Source organism: Haemaphysalis longicornis, unplaced genomic scaffold, assembly GCF_048455015.1.
Source record: "Haemaphysalis longicornis isolate Haplotype H1 unplaced genomic scaffold, Haemaphysalis longicornis Haplotype H1 scaffold_8, whole genome shotgun sequence".
Classification (NCBI taxonomy): domain Eukaryota; kingdom Metazoa; phylum Arthropoda; class Arachnida; order Ixodida; family Ixodidae; genus Haemaphysalis; species Haemaphysalis longicornis.
This window is the reverse complement of record NW_027526445.1, coordinates 75,384,487-75,410,788: the sequence shown is the minus strand read 5'-3', so window position 1 is coordinate 75,410,788 and position 26,302 is coordinate 75,384,487. Positions and strand designations below refer to the sequence as shown.

Sequence of the window (26,302 nt, the reverse complement as noted above, 5' to 3'; positions counted from 1 at the left end):
GGTGGTTTTCCCGCCCTAACATCTTCAACATTATCACACATCATTTGGGGCCTGAATGCTCGCAAGAAACAGAGCCCCTTTGATATATGTAGTTTTAATCATTCACAATAAATGCCTCATTTAGGATGTGTATAACAAAGAATTTCACACTAATTACGGGGCGCTTTAGATTTATTCACTAAGCAGTGGGTGGGACTGTTCATGACAGCAAATTATTTTTGTAATAGGGATGAAATGTCGAACCCCCGTTCCACAGACGTTACGCGAACATGAAGCTTAAGTAGCTCTACCTTAGTAGAATCCGCCCAACTAAGAGTAGGCGGGAAGCAGAGCTATAGCGTTGGTCACTAAACGTTTCTGGTAGATTTAGGCCCTGTGCGCGTCAAGAAATAATGATGAGAGAAACATGGCATACTCCTTGCGGATAATCCGAGGTGTGAAGAAACGTTTGTCAAACATCTAGAGATCTAGTGAAAAAAATTACTTTTCTAAACTATAAAAACAATAAAAGACCGTGCCGACAAATGCAAGCGCCGGATTGAAAAGCAAACGTATATATTGCCTTGATGTGCTGGACCAATGTCATGCGTTCCACATTGTCATTTTTTCAAAAAAGAATAAAAAAATCTTCATAGCATTTTCAGCCATATTTGGGTACGGCAATAACGAGAAGTCTTAATGTTTTGGTTATGCATAAACATTTATTGCAATAGAAATATTTGCGGTCAATCGTTTTGCAGGAGAATAGCAGCAGCCTTCCGGAAAACAGCGTCACAGCTAACTTTTGCTTCCCAACACTTGAACATTCGTAACAAAACCTTCCACGCTTTTTAGAGCTAATCACCGCTTCTCGGGATCGCTACTTCGACATCTGCGGCCGTTGTCTTCATTGCTGTTGGAGCTGGGATCACTGCGACAATCTGTGCTCCTATCTGGTTGCAAACAACAGGTGCGCATTCAGTTGTCAGTGGTGCAATTGCTTGGCTTCGCCGGCTGCCTATTTCCTGAAAATGACAACCATGTAAATATATCGCCACATTAGTATTAACTACGAGGCGAAAATAAGATCGCTTTAATGAACAGGGGGTATTTAAAATAACAGGTGTTTATTGTGTAAACCTCACCACCTTCTAATGTACATTGGAGCAAATGAAAAAAAAAAGTAGCTGCGAGTTATTTTACCAAACCACCGTGCCTATTGTTATGTCGTGGTGCACAATTCACGAGAAGTGCGGTTGAAAGTGAAGTAGCCAATTTTTGATACCTTAGTTGGCAAGACCTTATTTCTCTAAATGCCTGGTTGCCGACACCACTGGAAATTTTATCAAATTCACTATAAATTGGCAACATATAACGCGACTACGCACCCGAAATGAGGACACAATTTTCCTTGGCGATATATACACGTAGAGATCGTTAGTTTAAATCGATGGGGCGTGCTTATGTTTCATGAAGAAACTTTTAACACATCTTGATTAATTACAGGCACAAAAAGCCTTTTAAAAGTATTCTCCCGCTTTTTGCGTGTTCATAATTGTGAAAAAAATGCGTTAATGTCGATTTTCAAAAAAACAGAAAATTACTTTTCAGTCATAAGAGCAATGGTAGCATTCGTGGGAAGGTGGTAATATATCGCTGTGTAACAGTTGGGAAAAATGACACACAAAAAACAACAACAAACAACAATACGAAAGAAGGTTGCAACTGAATTTATTTTATCACTGTGAGAAATTTATTGGGCGCATGATTTTATCACCAATATGAAGTTGCGTAATTGGGGGGGGGGGGGGGGGAAGGCAATAGACAAAGCCATGGGTGGGGTGCAGGTGGTAGCTCTTGGAATGGCGCCTACGTAACCATCTGCGTTGCTGGCTGAAGCCGCAAAATCACATGTCAAAAGTTATTTCGGGCTCCGCGAGATAGTGGCACTTGTACGTGCTCGCGCAAGATAAAACACAGCACATGACGACAGTTATTCTAAACAGTGCTCGAGCAACACTTTTCCGTACAGCACGCTATGATCTACTTAGATGCGGTAAGAATTTCGGACCCTGCGTCCGCGTTCTACAGCGTCGTGACGATCCAAGTCGTGTGAGTATGCTATTGGAAGGATATTGGCCCTTCAAAGTCAGCTACCTGTTCAAGGAAACGAAAAAGAAATATTGTTCGGGAAGTTATCTTGCTGAACGGCTCAATCACTAGGTCACTCAAGTTCATTGCTCAAAAGCCACTTGCGATTCGCCAGTCCTTGTGCCGATTGGGGAGTTGCGATGAAGCCACTGCTAGGCAGACGGCCTCGCATGTACTAGCTGATAGGTTAAGAACGTATTTAATCACGTTACGCGTTAAAATGTCTTAAAACCTTCATATGATTTTTGTACTCAACAACGCATAAGGGGGTATTTGTGTCGACATCCATGGTTGGAGGCAACTGCAGTGACGTCCTCTTCCGGGCCGCGTCCATTCAATTCACACGAGTGGTTTCATTCTCTGCTGATGAGAAATTGTCGAGGGCAACAAGAGCTTCCATACATTATGTGGCGGTAATAATTAATATATCTTTTCAAGCCACGGCTGAATATTGCTCTGAAACATGGCAGGCGACGCGTGCAGGTGCTTTTCTTTTCTTCGAGGTGCGGCTGCAATGCTCATCCGCAGGCACACCGGCACCGGCATGGAGGTTTCTATTGTCACCGAGCAAAAAATCGGCCGCTTAAATTTTCAATGAATACAATCTCTATCACCGAACGAACGCAAAAGCGTAACCCTACTTTGCAATAAGGTTGGCGAATATGCGCCACGCACATTAGGCGTGCTACGGAGTAAGATTTGTTTATAGTCCTACGCGGTGCGTTCGAGAGGCAGCGGTGGCCGTGGTCGGCTAAGTCATGTTCATCAGGTAACGTATACCCGCGAACTGTCTCCCCTTTCTTCCTAATTCGGGAGACGTACCGCGCTTATTCTTAACTCTTTGACGAATGCAAAACTTTCTCTTGATGTATGGTAGCAGAGTCGTCTGTTAAGCATCTGCGGCCAGTAGTAGGCATTGCGTCAATGCCGGGAAGAAACCGGTTTGGTGGCAAGGTTGGCGTCGCCGTCTCGAAATGCAGCTTGCCCCTATTCCAAGAGTCTGTACCAGAGGCTCGTGGTATAAAGCCGGATACAACAGCCACGCCCACACGCCGGATAGCAGGCGGTTCCGTAGTCTCAACTCCATGAATTCCTTGAGAATTTTCGAGTTAGTCGGAAGCATTTTCTCGTTGTCGTGCATTTATTTCAACGCTTCCAACGGAAGAAGTGACTGGGTGTGTTCCTATCACCATTAGATATCGTTACGTTTTTTTCTGACACCAGTCCAAAGTTTGTCTTTTTTTCTAGCAATTGAGCGCATAATGCTTGACCGGCATTGATAACCTACACGAGCTGCAACAGACTGGACAAAGGAGGCCGGTTTTGCTTTAAACGTCAATATTGCTTGTAGGCCACCTACTCTGCGATGGAGTTAGACGTGACTCAACACAAACAGTTCAAGTGAACGAACACGCCAAACTTCGGAACCTCGGGCTGGGCAAAAGTGGCGCTGTTTTCCGTAAGAGCAATCAAATTGCAGCTGCCATCGCCGTGAAATTAGGCGAACAAGTTCACGCCTCTTTTGCGTTGAAATACTCGTGAATCTCCAACAGGCGCAGTTTCGCGCGACGCGCGGTTCAAAACTTGTCTATAAAAGTAACAATCATTTTGACTGCTTGAGAGTCAGCAAAAACGGAGCAGAAATTAAATGTCCCGAGTAATGCTTTACGTTCCGGAATAAATTAGCTGTTATTCCTTGGGAGTAAGATAAAACCAAAAGCGCATTACAAGCGTCCTTATTACAAAAGACACATTGCATTTCTTCTGTCCATCCCGACCTTAATCAGGTGGAGGGTTAGTTATGAAATTAAGAAAAATTTAACAAGTCGCTGTTTTGTCCCGTACTGCTCTGAGTGAAGTCGACCTTGAACGAATCAGTGAGTCAGCGGAATCAGTACACTCTGGCATCATCATGTGTAGCGTTGCGCTGTCTTTACCCCGTCATGTTCACTGGTAGTGACGCCCGATTAGGTATAGCAGTAGCTCCAGTGAGGCGCACGCAAATCAGCATGCACTGAGTCAGCAAAGGTGGTCATTTTGGTGTTTATCAGTGTTGCCAGATTGCCGCGTCTATGGCCTCGCCGCTAACGTCTACCGGGTCGTCTGTAAAAAACACTGCCGAAGATGCAGCAAAACAGCATCTTCGAACAAAGTTCTGCTGCTGTAAAGCTGCTGCACGCGTTATCTTTGTTTCGCGTTTGGAACGACGTCCACCGCGCGTACCCGCAGTGCACGAAGGACAAGCTAAATCTACTACAGTTTACCGACTGAAAATTCACAACCGACAAAAGGTGGCGCCCATGAACTGTCGCAGTATAAACAAGTGTCCCGCGATGATAACTTACCACTGATGATCGCGGAGGAATGGAACTATAGGAGAAAAGAGTGCCAACACACTGTAACCTTATCTAATGACACTAGTCACGGTCATCTGTTGTAGCGGAAACTACGGTACCCTACCACCGGCAGTCTTAGCGAGGTGACCAGTTTTGACCTTGAGAGCTAGAGCTCAAACCACACCCCGTTCCGCAAGCGCCCAGATTGGAGCAGCGCCCGATGGCGGAGTGACATGGGTGCGGAGGGAACGGAGAAGCGCGCGGGTCCCGTCCCGCTACCTGGCGGAAGGAGGAGAGGACGCCACCGCAGCAGCGATTTTTACGAGGAATGAAGTCCAAGGGCGCGCTGCGCCTTGTGCGATGGAGTAGGACGAACACCCCGCTGCGTACAGCGGTGGCGCTTAAACAACGCCGTCAGGCGAAAAAGAGGAAACGCAGTACGGCTGCGTCCATCTTCGCCACCTTTAAGTCTTACGAGTTAGTGTGAGTTTCCTTCATTTCTGCTGTGATACGTCATAAACTTTTCACATAACAACAGACGATAGCGTGGCCGGGGTGACTTCTGGGGTCGTGATAATGGAGCAAACGGCTCGCCAGTTCACCTTAAAGCAGATATGTTAACTCTGCTACTAAACGCAATTGAAATGAATAAATACATACCAGTAAAGGCAGTGTTGTAAACTATAAAAAAAAAAACATTACCTTTCAAAAAACTTTAGCCTAACCCACGCCCATCGCTGGCTTTTAGACAGGTGTTACTTGAACGCCTTGTCGTGTGGCCGCCGATTTTATCGTCAAAAATTTCGCTTTCAAACTCCAGCTGCCTTGTTATTTTTGTACACACATTGCGAGTGTTTGTACATTTTTTACCCACAATATTTGATAGCAAGGCCGTTATCTTTGTGCTCTAAGCTTCAAATGCACTCTTTCTCGTCAGAGCTGTGCGTGCACAGGTCACTAACTGCTCACAGTGTTTAATTGGTCACAGTGGCTCCTATTCATGCAGATAGGTGGAAGCAAAAAGGTATAGGAGTTTTGGATAATGTTTTGAAGCTACAACTCAAGAAAATTTACGCATTTAGTTGTTTCCGTAGCACAAGTTCTTTCATATTTGTTGTTTTATTCTGATGGCTGCCTTCGTCATGTTTGTAAAACGCTTCATGAGCATTAACCCCTCATCTAAGGTACACAGTTCATGAAACTGCTTCCTTGCATCACATTCACTGAATTCTCTTTTTTACTTGTGTTCCGCCTGCCGAAATAGTGCAACAGCGCATAGCTATTATTTGCGTTCGGTAACTGAAAAAAAAACTGTGAATTCACTGAACCTACACTTATTTGCGAACGTACACTTGTTTGCCTGTAATGAAATATTGGACACTTTGAGAGGAAATGTATCTCCACGTCTGGTTTAAAACCATTTACATGAGCTTTGCAGGTTGCGCTAGCGATTGCTGGTGTAACATGAAGATATTAGTTGTTGGGGACGTCCGTCTAGGCCGCGGACCGTTGTCTGTCCACTTCCAAATGCCTTGGACATATGAACACGGGTATTCCCCTTTCGGTGTGAATCGTTGATTACGACCGGGGGTGCCGTTACATCGGATCTTCGTGCTTTGCAGTCTTTTTGAGACATATCTTTCCCTGTAGTACTATCCCTAGCAACGATGACATACGGCCGTCTTAGTGGCAGGCATAAAACAATGAGCCTTCTCGGCGTTCTCTTCAGACCCCCCGCGCAATGCCGAGTGTTGTGACACGTAAGCCGACCTGGGCTCCAGTTCTGTAAAAGAGGGCCGTCGTTTTGAAACGGTGTAGTAGCCGTTCTCGGGTTGGGGCGCCACTTTTACGGCCGGAGGACGAGCAAACCCCTTGAGGGAACACTCGAAAAGTTACACGCAGTGCTGCGTGGCGCCTTTACAGTGCTTGATGTCACCTTGCACCCTTGTTACTCTGCTCCCCTCAGTGGTTTTTTATCTTCCTCTGGCCCTCAAAGCGCTGAGCCAACCAGAGAAGAGATACATTTGCAGAGCGCTAACATACAGTTTCAAACCTACGGCCTTTTTTTTAGAATAGACGCCCTGGTAGTCATCTCCCGTGAATATGGCGCCAACCTGTAGATCGTCTGTCTGTGTAGCAGCGCGTCCCCGACGCTCTCTGCTTGGCTGCTGTGCCTATAGACCATAGGATTCAGTAAAATAAAAATAAAAGCAGCAAGGAGAAAATTGTGGGTGAGGACCCCATGGGTTAAGCACCCATCATAAGCGTAAGAAACGAGCTTCGAGTGCGTTACTTAGCTTGGTACCCCACGCTCTGCTCCGGTAGTGGGCATCTTGGATGCATGAGTACATTGGATAATATATACGACAATGAAGAAGACACAGCTGCCAATGATGTTTGTTTCTTACAGTTCCGGATTCACCAGCGACCTTGCTTTCGTGTGTTTTGAGAGCTCTCAGCCGAGCGACACCTACCTTTGCTTAGAATAATATGTGGGGCTACCTCCTCCAGTTGTGCCAATCATGTTCCTTGTTTGACGGCTGTGTTTCCTGGAGATGGCCGTTGCACCTAAATCTTGAAACCTGAGTCCTCAGCTGGATAGCGGGGGCTGCGCCACTATACCGGCAGGACGGTCTAATTTTGTAATATTTATAAGGCCCTGCTGCGTAGAGGTTGCTGGTTCTAGGAAACAAACTGTCTAACCATACTTCTTTATTTTCCCCATGTCTTTCATCACGACATTATTTTGTCACTTTAACTGTTAACGATCAGTTCAACTGCGTAAGCAATATTTAAAACAGCTGACACGAGTGCTGTACGCCTAAGACATAAAGCAGCACAATGCGGATTATCATAAAACCCGATTATTTAATTTTTCAATTCCATGCGTTATGTCGAAAAAGGCCGGCCGCTTAAGTCGGGACCCAAAAAGTACACATATTGGGTCGGGGCATATGTTTACATACGCAGAAATATGACCTGGTCGTAAATATATGTGATGTATTTAACGGATTCGCCTCACGTAATGCCAGGGCAAAAAACACGCGAAGTGAAGGTCAGCTTGGAAGCAAAGTTGACATCCCAACGCTGAATGCAAAACTGTTAACACTGTTGTGTCACGCTCCGCTGTGTTGGTACAAAACACTAGTGCTTAATGCTATAATTCACTTAAAGTCATTAAAATAAGCAATTCAAGAGATTGTAGAGGTGAGCAAGGTACGCCCGACAAGCGTGTGAGTTATCCATAGCACACTAATGGCACTGGTGTCACTGTCGTGAAGCCGATAGCAAAATAGCACTCGGCAGGCTGTGAAACGAAATAGAAACGTCAAACATGATCATAATAGCTGCTTCATCTTGGGTCGCGCGGGAACGAACCATTAGAACAAGCCAGCATACAAATGCTATCATTTAACTCCGGCTACTTATTAAGCAAATATGGGAAATTCTGAAAATGCGCTTTTTTCACTAGCAAGACGATTGTACTGAACGAGATATATTTCAAAGCGGTTACCACCTCCCTAGTTCGGAGATAAGTGACACGTTTTGCATAATTTTGTATTTTTCAACGCGCAAGAAAGCGGCAGATTTAAGGCGTGCTGCTCGTTAACTCGATACAGCTCCACGAGGCAGTTTTCCCGTTGATAAATTAAAGGATTGAATTGAACTTCCCCTTCATTGAAGGAGTTGGAATGGGCTGTTTTGTCATTCTGAATAATAAAAAAGTGCAATTGCGACAAGTTTCAATACTTCGGAATGGGATTGTTATAAAATGGGATCCCCATTGTGGGTCAATACCCGTGGCCATTTTGTCAACATTTAGCACCGTGCGCGGTAGTGCTGACGTCATCGTTCCATTAGCGCTGTTGGTTAGTGTCAAAACATTTTATATTCTTTCATATAATATTATTTCTTAATGGCTCGACCACCAGATCCTCTTACCGACTTCGTGAATTATTCGAGAATTCGCATGTTTTTTTGCATACGCAAAACGAAAGCAATCCTTCACATGCCCACTTAGAGCCATCGGGGCATGCACTCTACTTTTGCGCATAGCTACCAAATTTAACTACCAAACTAGCATATTATGTGAGACACGATGTGGAAGCATTTCCCACGTATTGTAGTAAATGGGGCAGTAGCTGAGGCTCGCGAAAGAAACACAATCCTTCGAAATAATTTGGCGTCAACACTAGAAGGCCTTTCAGTAATGCTGAACCAAAAGGGAACGAAAGGAATATGTTAAAAAAGTGCACAGATACTTTTTTTACCTATTTATTATTTTAATCGATTTTATTAGCTCATTTTAGCTCTCTGTTTTACAATTGATTGCAAGTTAATTTTTGTGCTATCATATTGCCGGCCATCACCACCACAACTGTGCCGTGGGCTGCTATGTTGCAAGTTTACGGCATAAATACACGACAACACGGTCACGACGTTCGGTTCTAAGAGGCGGGAAGAAAAGCGAACCGCTACGCCTGATAACAGCAGAGTGCAATTATGCTGCCTATTTTGTCGCTCGTTTAACCCAAGCTGAAATAAGGCAGCAATAAATAAAACAGTCAGTTTTTTAGTATTCTCTTGACGTCTACCACGCACCCACGAGCTTACTATGAAGAGTGCGTAGAAATTCAATATGTTGGGTTCTTTCTAAAAGAAGGGACTTGCACTGCCCACTTGTGTTGCAGTTACGCCAAACCAAGAACTTTATTTTAGAGCCAAACGTAAATACGAAGTACGCTACGTTCTTTGTTCCTCTGTAATATCCCACATAAATGCGAGTAACACCGATATTTATTTTGCTAGAAAACAGTTTGAAGCCGCGCCTGTTCAAGAGCAACGGTTGTTGCATATTCACAGTTATTACGCTGCCGCGAATTTCAGAGATATTTTTGTCCTATTACATTGTGGTGGCACCTTCAATTTTCACGCGTACACGTACAATTACGCTACATTTATGCAGACTGAAGTTGACAATGTGTGGCGCTTTATTTCCCGCGAACTGTTTATAATACGAACATACTAACGAGCAAATCACAGAGGATGTGTGTCCTAAAATTCATAATATTGTATAATTTATTCAAAGGCCACGCGCATTTTCATGTTGTGAAGTTTTTTCACAGTATAATTATTCACCTTCATTAGTGTAAAAAATCAGATTAAAACTGCTGCCAAAAATGTCACAAAAAGCAGACACAGCCACTTAAAATGAAAGCACGCGCAAAAATAGGAATAAATGAAAACCATTCAGCAAAGATTATAGCGAATTCATGGTTTCACGGAGGAGTCATGGAGTCTTGAATACGCTGCCCTGTGAATCATAGATTGGCTCAAGAGTGCGCTCTGTATTCTTTGCTCTCGGCAAATTCTATCAAGAACACCGCATCTTCTCTCCCTAAGGTTTCTTTAAGCTATGAGTTAAAAACACCTGCTTGCCCCTAGTTAAATTAGAACATTCATCTCACACGTCACCACCCCAACTATGCCAACATAAAACATTTAGATAATCTGTTTTGCTTCTACATTACTTTTTACTTTTTATACATTTCTTCAGAACTCCAATGGAAGCCATCCCATTAAGATGGCACTGTGTGGAAAGCAATGGGGTGAGTTTGGGGTTGCTACCTTGGCGAGCACTGGATTCCCAAATATTTGTGAGTTATTAATTTGCCGAAGTGACACTTCGCGTCAAAAACACCTTATCGCGTAATAGGATGGCAAGTTGGGCGAGTTGGTGCTGATTCACCCCGAAAACAGGCGCGGAAAAACGTGGACTAAGAAGAGCGCGTCGTCCTGTGTATTTCTCTTCTTAGTCTACGTCTTTCCGCACCTGTTTTCGGGATGACCTGATTGCCATTTTTTGCACGGAGCGAGTACGGAAGATATACCGAGTTTCTATACCCAAGAGCGCGGTCTTTGAGAATAGCTCTTGCTACTACAAAGCAATCTTGTCAATGCGTGTTAGGAAGTAGTGTGTCCGAGTGCAAGACCAACCGCGTTGAGTGACGAATATAATATTCGTATTTCTGTGTTACGGCAAACATAATTAACGTTGTTAATTAGGTGACCTAAGAGCATGCTTTTTTCACTTTGATAACCTTAACCAAAGTGATGTCAAGGTGGGAGAAGAAAAACCTAAGCGATGGTGTCTTAACCTATCCGATGGACATCTCCTCCGCGACAGTGAGCTCTTCAGTGATATTTCCTTGTTGACAATCTAGTCTGAGTGACTCAATGGAGCCACGAAGTAACTGCGGTTTTATAATTAGAAAGTGCTACAGTGAACCTACTGAATGAATCACGGATTTGGAGTAACATATGAACCTTTGCCAAAATTAGCTCCACGCTATAACCACACTCCCGGTGATGCACCATTTAAAAGCTACGCGGAATTTATGAGCGACAAAATTGTTTTTTTTCTTAAAGGGGGTTTCAGCAGCCAACGTTTCGGCAAAGAACAGCTGTGTAGTGACAAACGCTCAAATATTATTACAAAACGTTGTAAGGGTGTTTACCCGTATCACGCTTTGTAGTGTTGCTTGGGTGCTTCCGGGTACACAGCCCTTCTTAGCCTGAATATTTCTCTGCTCAGTGCGCAGTACTTCGTGACAAGGCAAGTCCATGACTATGCGATAAAAAAGCTTTACAACCGCTTACCACATCGGAGCTAGTGGTGCTGTTTCAAGTTATGAGTAATGCTGCACATACACCACTAGTCATTGATTTTTTCAATCATTTTAAAGCGAAGTTTTAGTGACCTCTCTTATTCGGCTGTACGACAATACGCCCTCTGATACAGCCAACATTCTCTAAGGATGATTATGAATTATCACAGGTGAATAGAAAGAAAAAAAAAAAACACTTCGTGGGGCCGCAATTGAACCGGGATCCCTCGCTTTATGATGCCGGTGTTTTTTAGGGCTACATTTCGATATGGTTTAAGCGAACGCCATGTAACACATACCGGTTTGCCCTTTACACCCTACACCCAAACGTTAGGCCTACGGAGTGCACACACCAAAGTTGCTGTGGGTATTTTAGAAAAGGCTGCGTACCTTCCGATAAAGACACACTCATTGTGTGGGATTAGCCAACCAAAGAAACCATCGCCAGAAAGCTTCACGTGCTACAATCATCCTTGATAGATGGACAGTGATAGGAAATTTGGTTCATGTCGGTATTTCAGGACGTAGCAACTTCGATATGGGCTAATATTTTCTTGGTTTCGTGGAACACCGTGCTGTATGTAGCGGTGAATATTCATTGTGTTATCTTTTTATTACTATGCCAACTCCGCCGTTTTGCAGGAGTAATAATATTGAGGGAGGAAGAATGTCCAGTGTACCGATGAAATCAGGCAATAAGGTTTGTTATAAATTGTGTCACTCTGGCGAGAGCCTAGGCATCACCATTTATTTCGAATTTAGAAGAAATTGAAATGCAAAACAGTGTCGTTTTTAAACTGGGCACAAACATTTTGCATTGTTGTTGAATTCCTTTTGATGTCATGTATATTTTAGTTGGGTGTTTTATGGAACATCATATTCGTTCTAGTTTTAAGTTCCTCAAAACATCTAAGTTGTCAACTGAGGTGTTTCTGTCGAACAATATAAACTACGCAGATACACACGTGCCATGTTTTAATGGGATTTCACGTAGACAGTATAGTAAAAGGGTACTTTTATGACAACCCTAATGAATGAGGGGCAAACTACCCTGCTGTATGCAGACAGTATAACGATCTGGATTGCCAAGGGTCCGTATGGCATCATGCAGGACCACCAGCAAACGGCAGTGGACGGCGTCCAAACCTGGCCAGCCGATTCGGTTTAACTTGTCATGGATTTCAAGGATTTTATTAAACATTTTTCGGTACATACACATTGCACGTAGTTATTAGTACAGAAGGATGTCCCAAAGTAAAACTGTCGGGGGGACCTCCTGTTAATAAATGCGAAAATGTTGTTAAAAAATATGTAGGCAGTCGAGGTACGGGTCAGTTTAGCACGCTAATTGAATATGCAAACACTATAACAAGAAATTCTGCAATATTATCTAAAAAAAGGTTTGAGTTCTATGAACAGGGGGAAGCACAAAAAGTATTATTGAGAAAAAAATAAAAATATTAAAAAAATAAAAGAAAAAAGTTAGCAAACAATGTTGCAAGACTTTTGTGTCTCGCAAAAGTCAAAACTCAAGAGAAAATTGCCCCCGGTAGTGTTCAGACAACATCAAGATATGACTTGACGGTATACTCACCCAACCACATCATCAATAAACACATTACGAATGACCTACGAGGAAAAATGCAAAAGCACCCTGCTCCTTAATAGGCTTCAAAAAACCAGAGACAAAAATGTTCGGATGCTGCATTGGATAGCGAGCAGCAGTCATGTATTGACAGACAATGACGTGGCCTGTCTTGTGCAGGCCTTTGTCGTTCCCAAAATCATTTACGTGGCACCTTGTGCTGTTCTGGGTGGATTGGATCCAGAAAAGCTAGACACACTTCTTCGAAAGCCGAAAAAACAGCCTCGGCACTTCATATGAGCACCTCTCAGGTTAGCCTCATGGCTTTTGGCCTGCGCAACACCCTCGAAAAAATGATAGAAACCCACTTAATGACACAAAAAGTAAGACTTGGAGCAAGCCCAACGGGAAGGGAAACGCTACGTAAGCTTGAGGTGACAGCGCCGCACATCACAAAAAAAAAAAAAAAAACCGTAGCGGATGTCCAGCGTGACATAAGCGTCACCATTCTTTTCAGACAGCAAGGAGGCCAAGACCACGTCATCGACAAAGGCGCGGTGGAATACGCGAAATACGCGGTAATATCGGCGCTTCTTACCGCGGAACTGACAATATTTCAACTATGACGCTTCAGTCGTTCAACACCCAGCAGGCTGAAGAGGAGGCTATCGCCCTTGCCCTCTCTCAGGCAAAAACCAAACTAGTTATTCCGGCCAAGCCGCTTGCCAAGCATTCGAAGAAGTTAGGATTTTAAGACAAGCGAGTCGGGTTCTCCTCTATAAAGCAACATGGAAGCAAGTCAAAATCATATGAACCCTATAACTAGCTCACATTGGCCACAAGACAGCACCAGTTCTACTCAGAAATACGCCCATTGGGCACAGCAAGAACTATCAACCGTGCCGACCAACCGACCAACCACTCCTTACATACGCAGGCTTAAATAAACATTCACAACTAACGAAACAAGTTTATCCACCAGTCATCGATTCGCCCACGAAAGAACAGGAAGACATCCTGAGACAACTACCGACAAACATATACCCGCACGCAAAACATACAAGCCCCTCTTAGTCTTTGTGATCCCCTATGACATCGCTGTCAAGCCCCACGCAAACTGTACCACAATGTCTAGGAATGTCATCTAAACCCAGTTCTGCCACATCATCCGCAACCCCTCTTGCACGCAGTTGCAGAGTACGCCGGCCAGCATCTCTGCTAAAACGCAGCTTTTGCTTTCCGAAACGGCGAATACAGCCAATCGTACCGACGGTCTTGGAATGAGGACCCCTAGAACAAATATGCTCACTTGAACTCTGTTTCAGTTTCTCTCTCTCTCTCCTCTCTACCATGCTCACGAGAAAAACCTGGTGTGTGGGTAAGGCAGCAAAGAATCAGTAGAAATACCCATTCATGAATGCTCCAAAGAAGTGTCTGTTGTTCATCGGCGATCAAAAACAGCGCGCGCTTTACACATAGTTGCCTTTCCGTTAAGGCAAAGTACCATAACAAATTAACCGGTGCCAAATTCTATACCAAAAAAATTTTGAACACCCCACGTACGCAGTGTTTGTATTAAAACCATCTGAAATCACGCTGCTCCAGCCGACGCAGCACGTAGCCACAACTGGGCGCCGCTGCGGCGAACTTCCGGTTACGGTGCAAATCAGGACTCCTGTTATTGCCGTCACCTGTCCTCAGTATCCATTCAAATACAACCTCATGAGAGTGAGCATCGTAATACGTTCATCTTGCATAACTAATCGTTTACACGGGTGTCCAGAATTCCAGGAGCTGAAGATGCTCTGGGTAGCCGAGACAAAGAGACCTAATTCGAAATGAGCGGGGCTGGTCTACGCGAGGCGATACGCCGTCGGCGAGTGAGGGTGTGGCACCTGCATGACGGCTCATTCCGTGGTAGATGGTGGCAGCAGGATCTCTAGCGTATGTACGAGACGCGAGTACGGTCGTCAGCTGATGATGCACTTTTGGCGCGGTCAGTGGGCGCATCGGCGTGCGAACAAGTATGCGCGAGAATACATGGAGCGAATACGCCAAAGAAAGACAACGAACAAAGCCTGGTGGCACCGACCCGCACGGGAGAAAAAACAGATTGCAAATGAGACATCCTATAAGAAAAATGAGGCTGTAACCTGTGAAGTCCGCGTGGCTCGGATAGCTCATGCCGCAAGCAAAACATTGTCTGGACCCAACCGTCGTTGCTTGTGTCGCTGAGATACGCATATAGGATACCTTTTACCAGATTAAATAACGGCGATGCGTGTACAATAATTGTATAAATAGCAATGCGGGACCAATATTCAATATCAAAAGTTCAGGAACAAGCGGTATCAGCACGACAGCTTCCCAAATACGACGAAAACTAGTACGAGCAATCCGTGAGGGTTGATGCGCTTACTCAACATGCTGTATTTCGCCAATCGTACATTTCGGGATACCTGAAAAACGCCAACCGCTTTGACCACCCTGGAAGTTGTGATGCCCTGGGCCCATTATACTGGCAAGCCTCGCGTGATATCATGGCTCCGGTTTCCGCATCATTCCGTCTAGAAGTCCGTGGAGCGTCTATTTTTGAGTGGAATGCCCGAGGTCTCAAACACCAAACTAGTGATATTTGCAGTTTGTGTTCAGTAATCTGTTCCCGATTTTTGTGATCTGCTAACGAAACCTACCATCTGCAATAACACTATCCGGCTATGAATGCATCGCATATTATACTTGTGGAACAAGCAGTAAATCCATGGAATTCATACGCCGGAGATTAACATAACCTGTGTTGTCGATGCGCCACCAACACATAGGTAAGCTTAACTGTTAAAAAACGACAGCGCTCTTTCATGCTCTTCGGAGCCTGCATATCCCCATTAGCTTTCATTGATCGACGCAGGCTAAAGCATATCATTGAAAGGACACCAGTCTCTTCGGACCTCAGAGGCGATTTTAATGCCTTCCCACCAGCTTTAGAGAAGCTCCAAAATAAACATTAGGTATCGAAGACTTGCATCATTCGCGTCAGAATATGGGCTTTGTATACACAAAGATGGAGGTTCTACATTTTTCGCCAGCCCGATATATGCGAGCTGCCTGGATCTGACCCCTTGGCTCGAAAGCAATTCGGTGAAAAAGGTGGAATTTGTTGAAACGTTTTGCGGTCAATTTCTTCTCCTGGCAACACTCTAAACGGTTATAGACATGGGCGATGCGGCATGGGCATAGCGTGGCTTGGGCCAGTGCGCCCGCACGCTGAACAAAAAAAAACACCTGCGTGCGTCGCATGCCCCGTTTCTACCCGATTGTCATCGGGGGTGTCAACGGATGTCATTATTCGCACTCACAGTGGACTGGAGGCAATACTTTGCGTTCGGTGGCGTAGAATTTGTAACGTGCAAAACAGTCAGGTGCTTAGCACGGAAAGAAACGCCATTCCGAGGAGCCCAACTTAGCCACTGACGGCGCATTCACGCGGTTGCCTGCATGCGCGCCTGGCCAGTGAATACAAGCAATACTAATCTTGAAACCCCATCGCCAGTGATCACATTCCAAAATACATAAAAATTAAGGAGACCATTTTTTCAACGCGTCGAAATATACTGACTGGCAGAAATTTGAATCTCTTATAGAGGACGCCTGCTGTACAGCCACAAGCATAGAGAGCGTGATTGGCTGTGCAACCAATGCTTTCCCGCGTACTCTCATGATGCCCGCCCAAAGTGATAGAATTCGTTATCGAAATCAAACACCTCTGGGTAATTCGACGGGGATCGGAGCGATAGTACAGGCTTAGAAAATATGTACATGACGTAAGGATAGCAAGAAGCATACCGTAGAAAATACAGTGCCCCATTGCTCAGGTCCAGGCACGACGTTAAAGTCATTCTCCAAGTCCCTTGACCTTCGGAAGCCTTTGTCTTCTATGTGGAGGGTAGTGCGTGGCCTGTGCAAGAGTGCTCCCATTGAAGGCTTTGGCGCAACATGAAAACCTTCTCGAGCTGGAAGTAGCAAAAAATGTCGGCGCGAGGGTTGCTTTAAGACCTCGTGGCAGTCAATCTGCAAGGATCCGCGAAGTTTCTGCGTCACGCGATAAACGCGTGGACGTGTTCTTTCCATAAAAGATTTCGAGGCGGCTCTGGCATCCTGCAGGTGTAGCTTACCTCCGGGCCCGATGGGGACCCGGGGATAAGCTACGCCTATGGGACTACGCCACCTTGGTCCTTAAGCACGTAAAACGCCTCTGGACATGTTTAACAGGATGTAGATTGATAGAATTGTTCAACCGAAGATAAAAATAAGCCGTCTGGTACCCTTACAAGCCTGAAAAATCTCCACATAACTTTCCATCATACCGTCAAAACACCCTGGCCAGTTGCCTTTGCAAGGTCATAGAAAGAGTGATACGCGACTGCTATGGTACCTCGAATACAACAATATATCACACCCTGAAGTTATGGCCGGTTTGCGACGTAGGCGTTCCACCTTAGACTGCGTGGTGGACTTGGTAATATTTACACAGCAAGAAAAACGTCAGAAATGCAAGTCAGAAGCCCTACTCCTCGACGTGAGGTGCGCCTATGAAACTTTGTGGATGAGGCTATTCTGGGCGCCCTGTAGCACTTCGGACTTGGTGAGAGAGTGGACCATGGATAAAAAGCTTAATGCCCGGAAACGGAAGATCTTTTTATGTTATCACGGTGGACAGCGCACAATAACAGCACTTTATCCTACTTGGTGGTCTTAAAGGTACTGTGCTAAGTCTAATGCTTTTCAACCTAGCGATCGTCAGAGTTGCGCACGCTCACCATAAGAACATCCGGATCTCCATTTATGCGTTGACATTTGTCGCGGGGTTTCGGAAGTCAACTGGCCCCAGCTACAGACACGACTTCAAAAGGCGGCGAATGTGACAGGATGTTACCTGCAAAAACACGGTCTGAACATGTCAGATGACAAGTGCGCGCTCTTTTCATTTACCCGGAAGCCCGCGTTTTGGACGTTCCATCAAGATCAAAGAGACTTTCGTTCCCTACACCAGGCATCACAAATTCATTGGCTTCATCATGGACAGGAACATTTTTTAGAGCGCACATGTGTCTTTTCTTAAGAAGAACCTTACCACCACTGGCCAAATACTCAGATTTCTTGCTCGAAACAAGTGAGAAACATCCGTAAGAGGAAAGCTGCAACTGTACCCCGCACTTTTTAGGACCCTTGTGTTACAGCTTGCCAACAATTTCCAATACTTGCGCGACTAACCTTCGGGTAACACAGAACATCCATGCGCAGGCTCTGCGCACGTTTCTTGGGTTGCCGCGTTGTGTATGAACACTGGGAACCATTTGCATCATTAGGAACACCCAGTAGCAAAGAACGTAGCTACTGAAAGGATACGCCTGTATATAAGCTCCTCACCAGGCTACCATCTCACCATCTGACGTAGCCCCCTCAGAGTCAACCCCGACCTACCGTTTCAGCCACTGTAACAACACACAGGGCTGAAATCCCGTCAAGGTATGTCCTTGCGGTAACACCGGGCTGGCGTCCCCGTTGTAGTGCCTGGCACACTCAAGATTCGTCTCAGTGTTCCCAGAATTGTAAAAAAACCACCTTGTCACCATTGGCCTGTCAACAGCTTACGATGCTCCCACTACATGAACGGTACAAGGACTGGAAACATGTGCAGGTGTGGATGAGTGACGTCGTACAGTTCGGCTGGTGCGGTGGTTGTGCCATAAGATTTTGCCACAACTCGATTCCTTGTTGCCCACACCATGAGCTCGACGACTACAGAACTTCCCGCCATTCGTGAGGCTGTTGATCATGTTATCGGAGCCACTTCTCAAAACTGGGCTATCTTCTCTGATTCTAAAGCAGCCATACAGAGCATACCCGCAGCCATGCGCTACAGCAACCTCCATGAACTGGTGTCGGAGATAAGATAAAAATATCTTCAATTCCTCACAACCGGCCATGACGTAACATTCTAGTGGCTACCAAGTCACTGCGGAGTCGTCGGTAACGCCTTAGCGCATGAAGCGCCCCATACAAGCCAGGAGAGCGATCCCACCATCGTGATTCCACTTTCGAGGGTCGACGCCACGAACACGCCTCACTCCTTTGCACGCAGGGTTAACATACAGCATTAGAACACAACCGACGTTTCGAATCCGAGTCTATATATTCAAGATCCTCTACTTCAGCACCGTCTTCCGTACGGGCTGTCTCAACCCAAGTGGACTTTACATTTTAGACTGTGGTTGAGAGTGTCCTTCACGAAAGCACACTACTTCCTGATCGGGATGGCCAGCATTGGCATCTTCCGTTCCATTGCTCACGGAGTCGTCCTCCATTTAGGTTGCACCCGCTTAGTTAGCCTCCAAGCTTCCGCCCCGCAGCTGAGTACCGGTAAGAACCAGCTGTCATACACTTTCTACTTTAAAGACAATGGTAGGCTGACATTTATTACCTTAGAATGCCTGCCGAATGCACTCTACCCCATTCTTATCCTTCTGCCTATGCCTGCTGATCGGGATGGCCAGAGAATATGTTAAGACGCTTTCTGTCGCTGTATCTTTTTAGCGATCTTTTCTTCTCTGTCGAACGCACGGTGGTTTAATCCCCAAACCCCCCAAAAAACTCTGTCTAGGCGCCAATTCGGCCCTTAAGACGGGCAGTTTTTGCGCATACTTCCTAGCCCCCCAATTCAGCACAAGGGCTCGGGATGTCTCTTCTAAACTTTTAGCAGGCGAATATAGGCATGTCCCAGCCGGTTACACTGAAGCAATAATGACTGAACTGACTTCCTAACCCATTTTCGCTACTGCTTTAGGTTTGAAAAAATGCAATATATGGAACACCTTGAATGCGCGATGTCATCACTCAGGCAGCCACGGATGATCTTCCCGGCTGCGCCAAATGAATTCGGGACTACAAAGCATTTCCGGCTAGCCGTAATGGCCGCCAATTCATCTAGTTTCTATTTGGGAAAAAGCCATTTTTGATGTTCGTTTCCAATGCAACGACACATATTTCGGCCTCCAGTGTTTGCATTTATAAGCTCTTAAAGCAGTAATCCCGGAAAACAGTGCATTTACGAGACAGAAAATTCCGTTGCAGTTTGCCTTTAAGCAAGAGCAACGCTGCGTAGGAACGCAATACAGGGAAGGCTACCTGCTTCCACTGGCCTGCCTTACTCTACGATGAACCAAGACGCAGTTAAAGTGTGTCCTTCTCAATAGTATTTCACCCACAAACAGAGTTAGATGGGCAGGAAGGAACTATGCTAGTAATGCAAGGTAGTGTCGCACCCTTATAGAGGCTATGAAAACGATATGCAAGTTTGATTCTCTCAAAACTCTACTACGCAGTAAGACTACTTCGATTTTATTGCAAACGTCCAAGAACAAAGCAAGATCCTTCCAAAATCAGCTGATATAGCCAAAAATCGGCAAACAAACCACTTTCTCCCCGTGCTATGGGGTTGTCACAATTATTTATTTGTGCCATTCTCGGCGGTCAACAAAAGCAACTATAGAAGCACGATGGTTGGATTGCTGTGGTGGGTCTACGTTGGTCGTATGTAATGCATCTAACGCTACCGGGCCGTGAATACACTTTTAACTCGGTATTATTACCCGTGTTATCCCCTTGTTGGGTTTGTTCCGGGGAAATTTTGAAATGTTTTTGATAACGATGATTTTTGGTTAAAAACATTCTTTGGGAAGGTATATAGTGAAGGAAGATGAAGGCGCCATTTTTATAAAAATAAACAGAGTTGCGTAGCATTTTTGGGCAGGGATCTTCTACAAACAGGAAAAGAAGATAGCAGACAATGTAAACCCAAAGCAGAAAAGTGCTGTAGCGACGCGCAAAGAACTTGTAATAGCTATTTTCAGACTGATCTGGCCATAGTCATAATGGTTCTGTTTCAATGCCCCAATACTACAAAGGCTGTTACCAGTCCGGAAACCGGAATGGCTGCAATACGGAATATTTTCTCAAAACACATAACAAACCCCAAAAATGTGACCGAATCCTACAGTTGTCCTTTTGACGGCCTGTCCCTAATCTCTTGACAGTTCGTCTGCAGGCAAGTGGAAACATGCTGGTATGGGTAAACATTTCTGTCACGTAGTTATACTAAACACCGTATGTACACCTTAATGAACACGAACACAATCAGCTTGATTCCCTAGGACTGTGACGATGCGGCATGACATCGATCATTCTCCTCTGTCATGTATTTAAAAATATTTAGTGCAACATAATAAAACAAGGTTATCCACTTTTTCGACAACCCGGAGGGGTATTATAATGTTTTCTCTAGAGCCAAGCCTTCTCTCAGCTGCTCCTTCAATAGATACTAATGCCTGGTGCAGCCGAAGGGAGCCGCGGGAAAGCGCCTAGAACTCCAGCGGGTACAGCGTAAAAGGAATGTATTCGAGAGAACAGTGTCACCTTAGAACAGCAAAGTATTAGGTATGAAAAACCTGTATAACCAAACTCTCTCGTCATTCATCTCTCAATATAAATAAATATTAAGACTGTTGCTTTTGTCGACTTCGGTGCCATCCTGAAAGGCCAAGGAATATTTGTTACTTAGAAATGAAGAATTTACGACTCAGTATTCTCACAGTTGTGCAGTGAATAAAATGCATCCAAACAAGCTTTGAGGTGCCTATATTTTAAAATTTACTGTGCAATCCAACGAACACAGCAGAGGACAGGGGTTAGAGCAGTCGCACTACAAACGTTTTATGGAAAATTTACAATATATTACGCAACAATGTGTTCCCAACCCTCTTAAATAGGCAGCAGCCTTTCTTCTGCTCATTACCTTCGCTCACACTGTGTAGTGTTTGCTAAACGCTTCTTTGAATGATGTAACAGTAATGGAAGTTGCAAAAAATGGAAAAAAACGTCGCTTCGAAGCTGTTACACGTGATTCGCATAGGCCGCAGTGTCTAACAGTCATTAAAATGTGGCACATCGGTATGATGTCAACATTGTCTTCAGTATGTCCTGCCAAGCTGTCAAGCTATGCTTGATGGTGACAAAAGTGGCGTTTGATTCTGCAGATCCTGAGCATGCGGTGCAGCTGTCAGAATGAACCAGAAATGTCGCCTTGCGAAATATTACTCTAAAATACCAAACATATTGTAAGAACGCGGCAGGATAGATGGCACAACCATGGTGAAGAAGGAGGAACGATCAATTTACAGCATTTACAAGCGGCCATGGCCGAGTCCGCTCAGTTTGCACGCTCCCTCTTCCTCGTCATCTTCCACGCCGAGCTATGCCACCGTGGGGCATTGTCCGCCGGTCCCGTGACACTACCCCCCCCCACCAGGGCAAAGACGATCATCACGGGCGAGGCCATAGGGATACGAGTCGAATGTGGTGTCGTTGATTCCTTTCACCTGCGAGTGTCTGAGTCGGCAGCTCCACCTTGTCTTAGCAGTTCTCGATTGCCAGCCGCACTGGTTCACGCGGCTGCTGATGGCTTGAGCGCTTTGCAGAAGACGGATGCTGTAAGGTTAGAGGTGCCTGTACGACTTTCAATTTTGTTATTGGGGCCTATCAATCGGGAGGCTTCATGGAGCACCTGGTCCATAAGCTGTTGCACCAGTATCTAAATTTCTTTGTGGCAAAGCTTTTCCCGTCGCTGGCGTATTCATTGGAGGTTGTGGCCGGTACTACACCAGGGTGGCCAATCCTGCTCTGGTGAGGGAGTGCATTACCGGCAATGGTCGCCGGGGTCAGGCCGCACCCCAAGCCCCTTTGTGCAATTCCATCAATACGCGGATTTTTTTTTTTTAAATCCGGTGGGAATTGTCCGGCAGCGGGATTCGAACCACGGTCCTTCTTCCCGTCGCGGAGAATCCGTCAAGAAGTAGCCAGCGCGAGCTCGATGATGTCGAAGCGCAGCCGGAAAGTTTTGACGTCGATAGCTGCGGTGAAGATGAGATGGGATGAGTATATAAAGTGGAGTCCTGGCCGCCACAGGTGATGGTGATGGTCGTGATAAGCACCGACTCCGGAACAGCTGTGACCACCGCCGAACCTACGAGGCAGCGTCCAAATCCCTCGGAGAGGCGCCGGAGGTTTTGGCGGGGTAACGTCGTCGGCTGTACGTCTGGTCGTGGCTGGTCAGTTCGTCTGGTCTCGGCGGGACATGGGCAGGGGACACAGGGCGGGGGAATGGTCGCGTCTATGGCTGACCGGGGTTGGCGAGGGCCGACGCTTTCCAAGTGTCAGGATAAGACCGCTTTCTGAGTCAAGGTGGAGTGAAGCACGGGGCCAGGATCGGACTGTACCCCGCACCCTCAACCAAATATGTTGGCTAGTGAGCCTAATTTCCAAAGAAAAGTATACAAAGCCCTAATCAGACGTCACCAACAAGGCAGCCACATATTTTGCTGAAGTCATTTATCATGGCTTGTGCGCATTAGCGTGGAAATTGAGCGTTTAATGTCGTGTTACACAGTACTTGGACATCAATTTCCTTTTCATCTTCCTTACAATTTGTGCCTTTGTGTGAGTGCCACACTTGAGTGTAGTTACATTGTATATTACGTGGACCACTACTGGTTGCGCTCATTTCTGCAGTCATTTAATTAATAGCAAAACATTTCCACCAATACAACCGACACCAAAACGATGACAGTGCCAAGTTTCATGCAAGCTTCACCTACAATTCTTGTAGATAGATGCTGCAAGCCATTTTCATGGCGAAGGCAACTAACTCGTGTGTCAGCCGCCCTTCAGAGGCACATAAAATGAAAATGTTCGTTTTGTTACGCGAGAGACCATGACGAAACAAAAAAAAAACGTTTCTTATATGAAATTAAAAAAAAATTCATGGCTAGCCCCGTTTCTAGTAAAGTCACCCATAAATTCTTTGAGAGCCTTTTTTTACAAATCTTCGTGACTATCCGACTTTTTCGTGGCACCGTAACGCACTCCACAGAGTAAAGTATAACACCGACAAAAACTTCGGATGTTTAAAACACTTCTCATCCTATTTTAACAGCGAAGGTGTTCAGGAATTTGTAATTTATTGTGCCCGCAGTAAAAATACCAATAATAGTCCAAGCGCCCGCACGGCAGACCGGGCCTCACGGCGACCGCCCAGCGTAACCTGCGCACGATTTTCAAGCCAAGCTTGCCCAATTAGAGAGATTGGCCAAGATTGCGGCGACCATGCAAGAGTTAAAAAAAGAAAATGTCGATCGCTCGTGCACGCGTGCATCGCGGCCGCCACCTGGTGTCTCCGACGCACGCCTGTCAAGCCAAGCATATCCACTTACGAAAATTGGTTATGATTGGCGAAAAACACTCCAGCGTTCGTCGTAATCGTGGAAACTGTTAGTTAGAACGAGAAAGACTTCAGCGATCGCCGTATTCGTGGCAACACTTGCCGGAACGACAAATACTAGTTATATCGTGGGCCCATCCAAGGTAACATCCAGTGATATCAATTAGAAAAAATTAAAGAAGCTCACATTTCCAGCGACATTGAGGAGTAAAAGGTGTTGCGGCAGCAAAGTAGCCAATCGGCTGCAATCGTGGACTTGATCCTTCCTAGCGTTCGTGAAGGTTGCGTACAGCTTCGCTACCTTTAAGTATTACGCGTTAGTGAGAGCTCACTTAATTTTTTCCTAAGTTTATTTGGAGAGAGGTCTTAAGGTCAGCATATGCACACAATATCGGCGGCATTTTTTGCAGCCTCGAAAACGCGTTTTTCGCTTATTGTAAGCTGATATAGTAAACAGCCTCGATAGTAGCCGCACTTGCTGCTCGCGTTTTTTTTCTAGTAACGGAAGCCTGGATGGTGCTTCGTGCTCTTTACAATAAAAACCTCACTTTTTGCTCACGTTCAGGCTGACCTTTTCCTCCGGCAATGTAGCGCCCCGCTGAAATATATTGACATGTTTTTTCGATGGCTCGGTATATAAAGAGAACGTTTCGCATGAATTCGTTTGTTTGGAGTTACCAATTTTCCCGTCGTAATCTAGGCCCCTTGATGGTCTAAAAAATAGGACCGCGACTATATTTGCTTGTCGGTCATCACCTGACGCTGTGTTTTTTTTTATTTAGTAATGGGATATTTTAACACTATATCCCTCAAATTGTCTCTTGTGGTTACAAATGAGGTTAAGTGCACAAAGGTAATGCAGTTAATCCGACGGTTCCGGCTTCCCATATCAGTTGCCTACAGAATTGTGTATGATATGAAGGTGTGGTGGCGCGATGGCACGATATTTCAGCAAAAATACTTCAGTCCATGTGCTTGCTACGGTTGTCTGCTAAGTGCACTGCCTTCCCACCTCACTATTCCACCCCGTCTGATGGATTTTCATATTGTTATTTGACATTTTAGTTAATCCTTATCATCCTTAATATTGCGAATATGAAACCAGGCCATCAAATCCACATTAGTGATTATTCACTTCCTTGCTCTGCTGGGCTTTACTAGGTATGAATTTCATACTTACATTAAACTTCTTTACATGGCCGAAGAAACGTTCGTTCCATTCATATCTGGACGAAGAATAGGAGGGCCCGACCCGTTGCCGACGCCGACGGTGATCGGGGGCAGAGGTGGAGGACTTTCGGAACACTGCAGCAGTATAGCAAAAATTATAACTGCCAACATGCAGAAAAACTGCACCGCCTTCATGCTTGAGAGTTTCTGCATTTGTGGCCAATACGTACATATTGTAGCACTTTATATATTGGTTCCGGAAATAAAAAAGACCGTACAGATTCTTCGTCAATGTCATCCCGTTTTATTGTGCGCAGGTACTTTGTATTGTTAACGTACAGTGTGCAAAGACACTAAATTATTCTTTCAGTTTTTTTTGTCAAGTGTAATAGTGGGTGGCTGTGAGGTCAGTATATGCTTGCGCGTCATTGTATTCAACTAAGAAGCAATTCGGCGAATGTTGATTTGATTACAGCGAGAACTGCAGGCAGTGCCAAACAGAAATAAAAACTCTTTATTCAAGAACACATAGGCGGCGGTGGGCGCGGCCCTAAGCGTCGTCATCACTTAGCGGCTTCAATAACTAACTCCTTCTGTAGCTGAAGCTAGGAGCGGACGAACGCATCCATCCACTGGGCAGAAGTTGTCTAGCAGTGCTGGCTAGCATTCCGTTGTCAACATATTGCTAAAGCAGTTTTCCATCCAATAAAGAGATAGTTAATAAGCTCGCTGTTTTGCGAACAATTAAAACCGATCCACTCAATCTGAAAGCTATCGGAAGTGCAGAGCAGCGATTCCCCAAAATGGGCTTTGACGCCGTTAACCGCTCGCTGCTAACCAGCCATCACGCTCTTCGGCGCACTGCCTCACACCTGTCCCGAAGAATTGACGAATGTTTGCTAATCGCATTTAAAAATTACCGACCTCACTGTAATCGCGCGACCCCTGACTGAAAAAGCGCCAGCACGGCTTCTGTGCGTTTTGCGCATGGTTTTCATCCACGAGTAGTAGCACTACAACTTTTATCGAAACGGGAGACCGCTGGTCTAAACAGGGGAAGAGAAAGGGGTTGAGGGTACTC

At 45.3% G+C, this 26,302-nt stretch overlaps 1 long non-coding RNA gene across 1 annotated transcript; it reads right to left on the bottom strand.

Annotated features, from left to right (window-relative positions):
* Positions 1–681: 681 nt before the first annotated feature.
* LOC144149078 (uncharacterized) lies at positions 682–25,442 on the bottom strand. Its single transcript, XR_013318173.1, has 2 exons — positions 25,232–25,442; positions 682–1,004 (listed from the first exon to the last, which is right to left on the bottom strand). It is a non-coding gene; the product is annotated as an uncharacterized LOC144149078 (long non-coding RNA).
* Positions 25,443–26,302: the final 860 nt, after the last annotated feature.